General features: G+C 50.0%; 1 long non-coding RNA gene across 1 annotated transcript; it reads right to left on the bottom strand.

The window, feature by feature from the left end:
• Positions 1-4021: 4021 nt before the first annotated feature.
• On the bottom strand, positions 4022-8329 carry LOC121144084. The gene is made up of 2 exons (XR_005881410.1): positions 8012-8329; positions 4022-4802 (listed from the first exon to the last, which is right to left on the bottom strand). It is a non-coding gene; the product is annotated as an uncharacterized LOC121144084 (long non-coding RNA).
• Between the last annotated feature and the right edge of the window lie 1373 nt (positions 8330-9702).

The following is a 9702-nucleotide window of genomic DNA, read 5'->3' as shown; positions in this document are numbered from 1 at the left end:
TGCCTTCCAGGGTCCAGGAGAGGTCTTCGATCCCCCAGAGCAGGCGTTATAGGAGCTTGTGAGCTGCCTGACATGGATGCTGGGAACTAAACTGTCCTCTGCAAGAGCAGTCTGCACCTTCACTAGCCCCACCTCCCAACGGTACCACTCTGCGGACCAGGACAGCCCTTCCAAACATGGACTTTGGAGGACAGGCAATACTGAAACTGTAGTAGAGCCTAAACCATGCCTGTACCCCCACTTTAGAGTCACCTCACTGTTAGTCTCTGATGGGAAGGCACAATGGGGATGTGCAGAGACGCCAAGCTCCAGCAAGTCCTGGAACATCTTCCAATCCTAGCAATGCAGGGCCTTTGCACATACTGCCCTCCCCGCCTGCAATTCTCTCTCTTCCTTCAGCACGAGCGTCTTCCCTGGCATTCCTATTATTGTACATATCCATTCAGAATAGGAAAGTGAGACCAGAGAGGGTAAGCAATTTGTCCAAGATCACACAGTAAGTATAGCTAGAAATTGTTAACTGGGGCAGGAAGACCTACCCCCTGTTGGCAGCATCATTTCCTGGGCTCATATTCTGGACTATGTAAAAAGAAGAAACTGAGGTGACACAGGTATTATTGTTCTCTACTTCATGACTGTGTACACAACGTGACAGCGGTCTGAAGCTCCCAATGCCACTGCTTCCCACCATGAGACTGTATCCTAGAAATGCAAGCCCGAATGAACTCTGTGCTTTAAGTAGCTTTTGTCGGCATTTTCTCACACAACAGGAAAAGCAACTAAGACACAGACTGACACAGTGATACCTTATACAAAGGCAAGTTCACCCATGGTAAAAGGCCAGGAGAGGGGCTGGAGAGATGACTCAGCAGATGGGAGCACTGGCTGCTCTTCCAGAGGTCCTGAGTTCAGTTCCCAGCAACCACATGGTGGCTGATGGCCATTTATGGTGAGATCTGGTGCCCTCTTCTGGCATGCATGCATACATACATACATACATACATACATACATACATACATACAGACATACTAAATAAATCTTAGGGTGGGGAGGTCAGGAGAAAACAGCAAAGCTGCATCAGAAGATGCTGGCCAGCCCCCCAACCCTGAGAGTAACAGGGGTGAGGGCTGAAAGGTCTCCAGGCAAGGCTGGGTGTTGGGCTCCCTGCTCTTTCCATGCCCCCTTTTGTCTGTGGTATTGGAGACCCAACCTAAGGCGTTGTATGTGCTTAGCAAAAATGCTACCCTGATCTGTAACCCCAACATCCTTTTTACTGTCTGTCTGTTGTTTTATTTATTTATTTGTTCATTCTTTATGTGCATTTGTGTTTTGCCTGCATGTATGTCTGTGTGAAGGTGTTGCTCCCTAGCCCCAAAACTGGAGTTACTGGCAATAATAAGCTGCCATGTGGGTGCTGGAAATTGAACCTGGGTCCTCTGGAAGAGCAACCAGTGCGCTTAACATCTGAGCGATCTCTCCAGCCCCATATCTGTTTGTTTTTAAGGTGCTGGGTATTGAACTCAGGACCTCAGGCATGGTAGACAAGTTCTCTTGCACTAAGCTATCTCTCCAGTCAGCCCCTATTTTTTATTTTGAGACAGGTTTCCCACTGAAGTCCGGGGAGCACTGAACCTGCCATCCTCCTGCCTCAGCTTCCCGAGCTGCTAGCATGACAGGCTCGCACCAGGCTGGAAGTTTTACCTAGGAAAGGAAACAGTTCTCAACACTAGCTGCAGAGCATGTGTTGTGTTCACGCTGCGCCCTCAGTCTCGGGGCCCTGAGAGCATCACCTTCTCTGGACCTTGAGTTTCCCATCTTGCACTGGGAAGCTTTGGGTGTGCCTTCTCTACATCCCTTTCAGCTAGTTGCTGAGGATTCTACCTTGTAAAGCTATGGAAGAAAGCTGGGCGTTGGTGGCGCACGCCTTTAATCCCAGCACTTGGGAGGCAGAGGCAGGCAGATCTCTGTGAGTTCAAGACCAGCCTGGTCTACAGAGCAAGTTCCAGGACAGGCTCCAAAACAATACAGAGAACCCCTGTCTTGAAAAACCAAAAAAAAAAAAAAAGTTATGGAAGAATAAGACTCATGTGGGGAGAGTGAACCAGGGGAAGGGACAGTGGGAATAAAATGATAAAATGATTTTCACCCCTGAAACACAAGAGGGCAATTCGGGAAGGACTGAAGCTTGGGAAGAGAGGGACCAGTGAGATGACTCAATGGGTAAAGGCACTCCAAACCCTCATAATTTGATCCCTGGAGCCCATGCAGGGACAGAAGCAAGAGCCGACTCCACAGAATTGTCCTATGACCTCCACATGTATGCCATGGTACACACACCCTCATAGGCACATCATCTATACATACATTCACGTACACGCATTCACATGCACATGCAGTAATAAACTGTACTTTTTAAAGAAATAATTGAGGTCATGACCCTGAGTTTTGCTCTAGAAAGAACAGAAAAATTAGGGATCGAGACACTAAGGATGAGGTGTGTGGGCAGACGGAAGGAAGGTTGGCTGGGTGGCTAGATGGACAGGTGAGAAGGGTATATAGGAGAGAATATGGAGTTTCCAGAGAGTGTTGTATGGAGAGAGAGAGGAAGAATCTTGTACGGAGCCGCTGAAGGGTGAGCACATGGGAAAGTGGGCAGAGCTGGCAGGAAAAGCCAGAGAACAGTGGGTGTTATGTGAGAGCACCCTGGTAGGTGGAGGGGATGGGAGAGGGGCTGTGCTTACTGGAGGGGGCGAACAGAACTGGAGAGAGTGGCTTGCTTGGTTTTCCTGGCTATGCTGGTTGGCTTCTCCTCCATGCCCTGCTCCCCTTCAGAGACACCCGAGAATGTAACAGCTAGCTGCTGTGGTGCCTCTGGTCACAAATGAGATGGTTTCATGTAGTTACTGGAATAATCTTAAAAGGAAGCCAGACCCAGCTTGAGGCTGCACCGAATCACACTGCGAGAGAGATGCTCTCTTTGGGATTCTGCTTCAGAATTTCTAAAAATCACACTAGCAAGAGAAAATTTCATTCCTGCCATCATGTCTAACACTCCCCGACAAGCATGAATCCCCATGCTCAAGGAAACAGACTTTGGGGCTGATCCTTTGATTGGCAGGCAATGGTCCAATACTTTGTTTCCGTTGGAGTTAGTTTTACTGTCTCTGCCTATGTGTGACCCAATGAGGATGCTGTAGCTACAAGCGTTTCATTCTAAACAACCATATTTATTTAAAATGATGAAGCCTGATAGTGGTGACTCACACCTTTAATCCCAGGACTCAGGAGACAGAGGCAGGCGGATCACTGAGTTTGAGGCCATCGTAGTCTATAGAGCAAATTCCAGGACATCCAAGCTACGTAAAGACACTCTGTCTTGAGAAAGAAAGAAAGAGAGCTGGAGAGGTACCTCAGAGGTTAAGAGCACTGACTGCTCTTCCAGAGGTCCTGAGTTCAATTCCCAGCACCCACATGGTGGCTCACAACCATCCATAATGAGATCTGGTGCCCTCTCCTGGCCTACAGGCATACATGGAGGCGGAACACAATAAACAAATAAATAAATAATAAATCTTTAAAAATAAACAACAAAGGCCGGGCGTTGGTGGCGAATGCCTTTAATCCCAGCACCCGGGAGGCAGAGGCAAGCAGATCTCTGTGAGTTCGAGGCCAGCCTGGGTTATAGAGCGAGGGCCAGTATAGGCTCCAAAGCTGCACAGAGAAACCCTGGCTAGAAAAAGATTAGGTAAAACAGCAGAGGTCACAAGCATTGCCTGTCCACGACATACTGGTTTTCCGAGACAGGGTTTCTCTGCATAGGTGGGGAGACTGTCAAGCCTACATTGGCACTGTGCCCGATGCCATTCACTTACTCAGCTGGCACACTAAGTGTCCCCTGAAGGATACAGGTGCTGGAGAGATCACAGTAAATAAGACAACCTTAAGGGTTTTAAATCAAAAAACTTAAAAGTAATTGTATCTGACTCCCCTCTCTAGAATGAAGGAGTTGGACTGAATAAATGAAATGAAAATAAATCTGTGTGTATAATGAAAAAACTAGGCAAGCAGTTCACAGTATTTTGGCTGGATGTGGAGGTCCTCTGTAATCCACCTCTCTGGGCTAAGGCAAGAGGGTCAAGAGTTCGAGGGCACGTGGGAGGGGATTTTTTTTAAAGTTGTGGTAGGGATATTTTAGGTCAGATCAGAAAAGTTCTCTGAGGAGTGGCATTTGTCCAGAGACCAGAAGGAAGAGAGGGAAGGAAGGACAGCCACAGTCGGGGTGAGCCCGAGATGCCAACAGGCTTGATAGGTTTAAGGGACACGAAGAACCCAGGAGCTGGACCGGGTAGCCCCTCAGGCAGCAGCAGTGTCTGGGGCTCAGGATCCAGGCTGAGAATGTGCCCCGAGACAACAGAAGCAGCCTGTCTCTGTCTGGACCCAGTGTCTGAGCCCATCAGAGCCTGTCCCCAGCACTTCCTGTTAACACCAATATTCACCTTGGCTACTGGCTGTCCACTGGATCTATTAATAGACTGCTGAGGGGTTTCGCCTTTCCTACGGAAAAACTTCTGGGAGTGTTCCTCCCTGGTCATCCTGCCTTGCACAAAGCGCCAACTCTGGAAACTGCTCTTCTGTTCTGGCCTCTTGACCTGGTCATGCCTTTGTCCACAGCGATGGGTGTGCAGGGAACGTGGCAGGTTCCAGTCTTGGCATGAGTAGCTTTGGTGAGAGGTGGGTCCAGAAGAGGCTGACTCGGGGTTCACAGTACACAGCTCTGGCCTCCACAGGGAACCCACATTCTCTGGAGAGGTTGGAAGAGAGAGACAATCACAGAGGATGGTAACCCATGGGACTCCGCCTACACACGCAGTTATGGAAGCAGAGAAGCCCTGCCGTCGGCATCTCCAATCTAGACAGCAGGTGGCCAGGTGACCAGGTGCCACTCCCGGGGTCAACCAGTCCCAACCCAAAGGCTGCAGTACCGTGGGCTCTGTTGTTAGAAGACAGGAGATGGATGTCCCAGCACAACAAAGATTTTATCCTCTGTGCCTGTCCGCTCTTTTGGGGTCTTGAAGATGGACAGTGGCCACCCACATGATGGTGACCCACCTGCAAATCCAAATGTTCATCTCATCTGGACATAATGTCACAGACACACACCCTGTAATAATGGGTTCACTGGCTATCTGGGTCCTCTTAGCCTAGTCAGGTGACATAAAATGAGTCACAGCAATGGACCAGCATCCCACCCAGTGTTCCTCACTCCCAGCCCTTGAGGGATCTCTGGCTCTTTTTTTTTTTTTTTTTTTTTTTTTTTTTTTTTTGGTTTTTCGAGACAGGATTTCTCTGTGGCTTTGGAGGCTGTCCTGGAACTCGCTTGGTAGTCCAGGCTGGTCTCGAACTCATAGAGATCAGCCTGCCTCTGCCTCCCGAGTGCTGGGATTAAAGGTGTGTGCCACCAACGCCCGGCTGGATCTCTGGCTCTTTAGAGTGTCAAATGTTCCCTTTTCATCCTCAGCCAACGGCACACGGCAGGGCCTTGTCCCAGAGATCAGGGTGTATCTGGCTCCTCACTCTCTGTTGAAGCTGTGGTCATGCTGAGGACTTGTGCTGAGAAGAGTGACCATGGACACCCTGGGGCTCTGCCTCTGTGCCAAGGATGGTGCCTAGGGAAGCCTCTGCTTTGATGTCCCCAATGAGCTCCAGCTACACAAGACAGAATTTGAAGTGGGGGTCAGATGTGGGACCCCTCCTCTCAATCTCCGGGGCAGCAGAAGGTGGGTACCATGTGGGAGCCAAGGTGAGCTGCTGTACAGGTCCAGCGCCAGTTTCAGCAGACTAGGGATACTGAAGAGCCAAGGTGGTCCTCCAGAGTTGCCCTGGGTTACTTGGGAGTGGGTGAGTCTTCCATTCCCACCCCAGAATTCACTGATGACTCATTAGACACAGGAAACCCTGGACAGGCCACCTACCAACAGCCCCAGACCTGGAAAACCAAGTCCCTTTATGGAAGGGGGACGGGAATGTTGAGTCATGCATCCACAACGAGGAACTAGGGAAACCTCCCTGGAGGAAGGGATGCTTCATCGTGAGGATGCAGAGGTAGACGAGAAGAGAAACACATGCATCAGAAGACCAAAGGCCAAGAAGCGCATGGCAGTCTCAAGAGGATGGCAGGGGGATCCGTTTAAGATGAAGACACAGGGCTGGTGAGGTAGCTCAGTGGGAGACACTCGCTTAGCACAGACAAGGCCCTGGGCACAATCTCTAGGACCATAAAAAGGGAACAAGGGAAGAGGAGAAAGGAGGAGGAAGAGAAAGAAAAGAAAATTAGAGAAAAAGAAAGGAAGGAAGGAAGGCAGAGATGCAAGCTTGGAAGATGGCTCAGGGGGTAAAAACACTTGTTGTGCAAGTCCCGTGACCTGAGTTTGATCTCCAGAACCCATGCAAAAATCCAGAAACACTGGTGCACATCTGTAATCCCAGCACTCCTACAACAACATGGGAAGCAGAAATGGGAAGATCAAATGGAAGCTCACAGGCCAACTAGCCTGGAGCACACAACACAGAAACGAGAGACTCTGCCCCAGGGATGGGGAAGAAAGAACTCTCCTTCATGTGTGTGGTTTAGCAGGCACATGCACGCATACACACACTCCACATACATAAACACATACATATACTATACCCACATACCACACACACCACATACATACACACACCATATACATACACTACATATATACAAACATGCATACACACACACACACACACACACACACACACACACACACACACAAAACCAGCACAAATCCTACCATTTGGATGGATCCTGGGCTTCCACTGGGTCAGGTTTAAGGTCAAGTGTTGATTTCCTGTTCAGTTGGGGTCAGGTGGAGAACATGGAGTACACTGAAGGGTTCAGCCTGGAGTCAGGACCAGGGTTCAGTACAGGACTAGGAGTAGGGCCAAAGTTGGAGCTGAGGCCAAAGGTCAGTGCAGGCCAGGACTGGGTCTCAGCCAGGAAGAGCATAGAGCTTTGGATCTGAATCTGGTTGAGAACTGTGTGTTCCGGCTTCCCTGATGCTCAGGCCTGGAGTGTGACCGTGACACTCACAGGTTCTCTCCTCCCAGCCACAGACAATCTAGTGATTCCTTCACCTGGCACAAACACACACACATATTCACACACACAAATACACACACATATGCACATACATATATATACACATACACACAGAAGTACACATACACATGTACATACATAATGTACACACATACACATGCAAATACTCAAATAGACATGCGCACACATGTACACACACTACATGCACCCTTCACAACACACACACAAATATACTGTGCAAACACGCATGCACCCATATGAATTAGGAATCTAGGCCAAGTTCCATGGCCAACACAAGAACATTACTAAGCCGCCAAATTGAGTCGGTGGGGAGCTCAAATAGCTGAGGCCAGATACGCATCCTAGAGTTCACTGAGGGGGGAGAGTGAGTCCCTCACCCCTCCACTTTCAGAGGATTGGAGCAAGATGTGGGGGGGGTGAAACTTAAGGTTTCCTCCAGGCAATCCCAGGGAACGGGCATCAAGAAAAACACACGAGGAGCTGGAGAGATGGTGTCGCAGTTACGAGCTCTTGTTGCAGAGGACCCAGGTCTGAGTCCCAGCTCACAACCATTCATAACTCCAGATTCAGTGACCTCTTTTGACATCCAAGGGCACCAGGCACACACATGGTACACAGACATGCATGCAAGCAAAACAGTCACACACATGAAATAAAGTAAATAAATATAAACAGAGGCTTTTTCTTGTAAAAAAGAAATCTCCCGTCTGGGAACATTGGCTGCTATGGCAGACTGTCCCATCCCCCGGGCAGCCTGAGAAGAGAGAAGAGAACAGAGAAGTTTTATGGTGGAAGGGATGGCAGGACAGCCCAGGGCAGGGGCCACAGAAGGAGCTGAGTTCATGCAGCCTTCTGACACTCACCCAGGAGGACTCCGGTCACCCTCACCCGGGAAGCAAAGGACAACAGCAGGAGTCTGGTAACTGCAAGCAGGAGTCCGGAGGGGGAAGTGGCTAAGCAGTAACACGTATTGAGAAACTGTAGGGGCCAGGGTTGCACAGTACCCCGAGAATACACACACTGAGCCAGCGTGCTGACCCTTGTCACAGCTGGGGTCCTGGCAGGGGGTGGGGCAAAACCAAAGAGAGGACTCAGTGCCCCGCTTGAGGCCCTGTTCTGAGTTCTCCCCCAGCTGGTGCATTGTGGGAGGGGAGGGACGAGGCATCTACACTCTGAGCCTGGGAGGCTCCACGTTAAGTGAGAGAGGCACCACAGAGTGTATGATTGCAGTTCCGTGGAGCCCGGGAGAGATGAGCGCTCACCAACCAGGAAGAAGGGGGAGTGGTTGGCTGCTGTAGAGAGTGGCTGAGGCGTAGGACAATGCGGGGTTCTTAGTGTCTGTGGTGGGTGACTACAGAAGGCGTCACACACATATGAATGGGGTACCAGGAGGAAACGATCAAGGGGAGGGACCAGAAACCACTCATGGAGTTATCACTGTGTATCTCCCCTACAGTAACGTGAGACACCAAACCACGGAGAAAAGCTGAGAGAAAGGCAAGCAGGGTCAAAAGAGCAAAGCCAGCCACACTGTGCATACTGATTTCAAACTACGGGAAACCAAAGATGAAGAGCACCGACCCAAAGGAAGCCGAAGGAAAAGGGGCAGAGGTCATGGCATCTGACTTCTCAAAACCGCACAAGCAGGAAGAGCACGCCATGGAATATTTAAAGTGCACAAAGGCGCCACCTCCCTACGCGTCTGCACCCCACGAAACTGCCCTTAAAAGTGAAGGGAGGGGCTGAGGACATGAGGTGGGCAAACTGTTTGCTGCACAAATGCCAGGACCAAAGTTTGAATCCTCAGAACCCATGCAAAGCCAGCCACACACACACACACACACACACACACACACACACACACACGCACGCGCACACACACACACGCTCACACACACACACACACACACACACACACACACACACACACACACCCCTCTGTAATCCCAGCAGCCCTGTGGTGAGGCAGCAGGTGGAGACAGGAGAATCCATCAGGCCTCACAAGTCAGTCAGCCTGGCACACACGGTGGCAAAGGACAAAAAGAAACCCTGTCTTAAACAAGGTCAGGACAAGACTGACATTCTCGGTTGACCTCTGACCTCCACACTCATCCCTTCAGGTGTGTGGCTACACTCACACACACAAACACAAGGGCGCCACACACACATATCATACAGGCATACACACAGAGTGAAGAAGCAAGGACTTCTGCAAAAGATAAAAATCGGGGGAATATTTTGCCAGCAACCCTGCCTTGCAAGAAGGCTCGAGGAGGAGAGATGGAAGAGTCTAGAAATCTGCACTTGCTTAAAGACCAGATGAGCCGGGGGAGACACAAATGAGAGGGAACTGGAGCCCATTTTCTTTTTTCTTTTATTTATTTATTTATTACATATACACCAGATTGAATTGTAGATGGTTGTGAGCCACCATGTGGTTGCTGGGGTTTGAACTCAGGTCCTCTGGAAGAGCAGTCAGTGCTCTTAACCTCTGAGCCATCTCTCCAGCCCGAAGCCCATTTTCCTAGCCAGGCCCTGAGCAGGCTTTGCAAGC

Source organism: Mesocricetus auratus, unplaced genomic scaffold (assembly GCF_017639785.1).
Source record: "Mesocricetus auratus isolate SY011 unplaced genomic scaffold, BCM_Maur_2.0 Super-Scaffold_100014, whole genome shotgun sequence".
Taxonomy (NCBI): domain Eukaryota; kingdom Metazoa; phylum Chordata; class Mammalia; order Rodentia; family Cricetidae; genus Mesocricetus; species Mesocricetus auratus.
The sequence above is the reverse complement of the archived record's forward strand: the minus strand, read 5'-3'. Positions and strand labels throughout refer to the sequence as shown.